The sequence below is a fragment of the Octopus bimaculoides genome, chromosome 22 (assembly GCF_001194135.2).
Source record: "Octopus bimaculoides isolate UCB-OBI-ISO-001 chromosome 22, ASM119413v2, whole genome shotgun sequence".
Lineage (NCBI taxonomy): Eukaryota > Metazoa > Mollusca > Cephalopoda > Octopoda > Octopodidae > Octopus > Octopus bimaculoides.
The window spans coordinates 4,426,864-4,431,168 of NC_069002.1; the positions used below are offsets into that span (position 1 = coordinate 4,426,864).

Consider the following 4,305-nt stretch of genomic DNA (forward strand, 5'->3'; position numbering starts at 1 on the left):
CAGCTCCTTCCTATTGCGAACCCCCACCATCGACAGTACCACCTCCACTTTCACCCTATGGAAAGGGTGCGGGTGGAACTCTTGCCACACCTCTTCTGTACCCTATGACCCCTACAAACATTACCTCCACCCCACCTTTCCCACTACAACTCCCAGAATCTCCTTCTGGGAGCTTCTACATATTTGTTGTTGCTTCTACTGTTTAACCCCAGGTCAGTCCTGATCGAGTCGAACAAAGCTACGATCAAAGGTATTCCAGCCATGATCGTCCCGATTGATTTTCCCATGTGTGCAGGAAACCCAATACATTATTCAAGGAGTCCTTTTCAAATGCAATATGAAGTCATTTGAGGAAAATTAGCTTGCTACCAGATCAACTCCAGTACGCAACTGGTACTTAATTTATCGACCCTGAAAGGATGAAAGGCAAAGTTGACCTTGGCAGAATTTGAACTCAAAATGTAAACCTAGACCGATATATATTCTTTTCTACTCTAGGCACATGGTCCGAAATTTGTGGGGTGGGGGCCAGTCGATTAAATTGACCCCAGTATGAAAGGCAAAAATCGACCTCAGTGGAATTTGAACTCAGAACGTAAAGACAGACAACAATAAAAGTATATTACAATGCCTAATCACTACAAACATTAACGAGTGTTTCATGAAATGATTCAATTTAAATGACATCGTTCAGGTGTCAGTAATTGCTGTACATGTCCTGGTTACCTTCTGATTAATTACAAAAAAGGTAAAGACATAATAAGCGACACTGTCACTTGACCTTTTACTGATGACCTTTCTAATGTTTTCTGCAAATACAGATAAATTTTGGCCACCGTTATCTTTCATCTTTTATTTGCTTCAGCCATTAGGCTGAGGCCACAATGGAGCACTGCCTTGGATAATTTTTAGTCAGACGTAGCAACCCCAGCACTTACTTTTGTTTTTTAAAGTCTGGTACTCATTCTATTGGTCTCCTTTGCTGAACCACTAAGTTATGGTAACGTAAACACACCAACACAGACACAAATAAAAAAGAAGATACACATACATATATATACTTATATAGATATATATACAAGTATATATATATACATACATATATTTATTTATTGTTTTTAAACAAGAATGTTGTCGACAGTGACTTTGAAGTTTCGGCTAGCTGACCCATCACCAGACTGCTGCCTTGGATAGTTGAAACTTCAGTCACAATTAACAACAAGCTTGTTTAAAAATGATAAATTTGCACTCTGCAAAAGTATAGAGTGACCCGTCGGATTAATGTAAAACTGTTTTTATTACAACTGAACATAAAAACAAACATTAATATATATAGATGCATATATATATATACAAACACACATATATATATTCTCACAAATATGCATTCATATCCTATAGCATATAATCCAGTTAAATTAAAATTTCAGTGACGTTATAAAATATGATATGTTATACCATGTTACTAAGGAGATAGGGGTTTTCTAACACGAAAATAGCTAAGACATTCCTGCCAAGATTGAGAATGTACATAATCCGCAAGGGAAAACGGATTAACTACTCTAAGTATTAAGAAGATAGAAAAGTGTGAAAATATATACGAACATTCTTGTATTTCTCTTTTTATTAATTGAAAATGTTAATTACAAGTGTTAGTACTTGCAGAATTATATGCATAATTGCTTGCATATGTATACAATATATATGTATAGATCTATCTATCCATCTATCTATCTATATATATATAAATAAATACATACACGCATATATGGGTACAGGACGTCACCAACGATGCAAATAACATGAAATACATAAACAACAAGAAAAAATGGAAAACAGGACAAGTAAACAGAGAGAAAGGACCCTTCATCAGTTGTTGGCTGTCTATCTACTCATTTTGAATGTACATGCACATACATACACATCATCATCATCATCGTTTAACGTCCGCTTTCCATGCTAGCATGGGTTGGACGATTTGACTGAGGACTGGTGAACCAGATGGCTACACCAGGCTCCAATCTGATTTGGCAGAGTTTCTACAGCTGGATGCCCTTCCTAATATCAACCACTCCATGAGTGCAGTGGATGCTTTTTAAATTTTGTAAATACAATTCCTAAAAATATATAATGGGATTTTTAAAAACTTCAAATGGTTATGGGGGTCAAGAAGAGTATAATAGGAATCAAAGAGATCCACAGACAAAATTGGTCGAGAACTGCTGATCCATAGCATTGTGGGCAGAGCACGTCGTCTCGACATGCAGTCACTTTCATTGTTGCATTTGAGCTGAGAATGGTTTTGTTGTATAGCTGGTTACTTTGATGTATTCAGTCAATTACATCTGCAGTTTTACTAAGCGCAGGTGGTTGTTTCTTTTATTTTTGCCTGTGCTTTTGTTTCTTTCTTGTCTTGTTTTGTTGTTCATAGTTGCTTGGTGCACCCTGCGTACACTCGCATACACACACACATTTTATGATTAACTGTAAGCAAATGAAGCTGATGATATAATCCTTGTTTCTTTCCCATTCAATAATATATGTATACATATACACACACACACAGATAATGCTAAACTATAGACACACACACACACACACACACAGATAATGCTAAACTATAGACACACACACACACACACACACACACAGATATATGCCTACACATGTGTGAGACACAGTTCACTGTTTTGTGCAAATAACTCCAATTAAGAGCTAACTTGTAGCGTGATAACTTGCACATTCAATGCTAGGACTGCAAACCTGATGTAACATGATGATGATGATGATGATATATATATATATATATATATATATATATATATATATATATATATATATGTGTCTGTCTGCATGTGTAGGTCTATATAGCTATATAGATGTGTATCTGTGTGTGTGTGTGTATGTTTTCTTGTCTTGAATCGTGTGATAGTTGTATATGAGCGTCCTTTTTTTTCCTGTTTGTTCAGATCTCGGTATATCTAGGACACATCACACGATGTATTCTTGCTTTCTTTTTCCTTCTTTTAGTTAAGACAGACGGGTGTGACCTGGCGGGGTGTACTATCTGATATTTCTAGCAATTCACGAATCAACTGGATTATTTCCACATCACCACTGCCACGTCGAATATTCCGTGGAAACATGTCTAGCCACAAAGAAGTTTTACCTTGGTTGGAAACAGGTGAAGGTTGGTGACAGGACGGACACCCGGCCGTAGAGAACCCGCCCCCAATAAATCCTGTGCAACCCATGCAAGCATGGAAAAGTGGACATTAAAACGATGACGGTGAGACACACACACACACACATAAACGCGCGCGCGCACACTGCTAAATTTAATGACTATATAGAAAGACAAGGAAGGAGATGAGAAATAATGATGGAAATACAGAACGAAAGAAAAAATAAAGGTTAAGAAGGAGGAATAGCTGATCAGAAAGTGAGAGTACCATTTCGTACACAGTATTCTTCTAGCAACATCCACTTCCATCACCCTAAGACAGGAACCGCGTAGAACCAGCATACGCATGTTGTTTGTTTAGTCCCGAATCAGCTCTGAGCAAACAGACCGATGATTTTAGACAATCTAGCCATGACCATTACATCTCGCTTCTTCCCACTTTTTTTTTTCTTTTTGCTATTTGTTTAGACTTCAGTATATCTAGGACACATCATACGATATATTCTTCCTTTTCTTTTCCATCATTTTTTCTTCTTTAAGACAGAAGGATGCGACCTGGGGGTGTAAGATCTGATCATTTTAGCAATTCACCAATTCAATGGGTTATTCCCCCATCACCGCTTCACCAAAATCCCATCTCCTTCTTCAGTTAATTCGTTTGGTGATTTACTTTATGTTTAACACACGTAACGACCGCTAAACAAAAACAGAGAGATAGAAAGTGCGACAGGGTATATATGAGAAAAATATACACGTGCTTCGTGGTGGAACCGCTGTAATAATGAAGAAGGGCTTTGGCAAACGTGTATATAGGACACAACTACCTGTTAACCTTCGTTATACACCAAAATATATATACATACACATTCGCATACAGATATGTATACGCACACTGACATCAGGCCAAACAATATATATATATATTTATAAAACTATCGTTTATACATATAATGTACTTTGAAAACGAGAGTAACCACGATTTAAGACACAGTACTGAATGTGCATTTCTATGCATCGAAAATTTATACACACGCGTAAGTATGTTGTTGTATAGCTCGCTTTCTCTCCCTATACACACACACATACATATATATATATATATATATATATATATATATATA

At 36.8% G+C, this 4,305-nt stretch overlaps 1 protein-coding gene and 1 long non-coding RNA gene across 3 annotated transcripts in view; one reads left to right on the top strand and one right to left on the bottom strand.

The window, feature by feature from the left end:
* Window positions 1–4,305, bottom strand: part of LOC106879215 (cytosolic purine 5'-nucleotidase) — a 129,833-nt gene that overhangs the window by 120,609 nt on the left and 4,919 nt on the right. The gene's annotated exons all lie outside the window — the stretch shown is intronic.
* Window positions 2,912–4,305, top strand: part of LOC128250551 (uncharacterized) — a 2,573-nt gene continuing 1,179 nt past the window's right edge. Inside the window, exon 1 of the long non-coding RNA XR_008266583.1 lies at window positions 2,912–4,218. This is a non-coding gene — a long non-coding RNA (uncharacterized LOC128250551). The remainder of the gene's footprint in view (window positions 4,219–4,305) is intronic.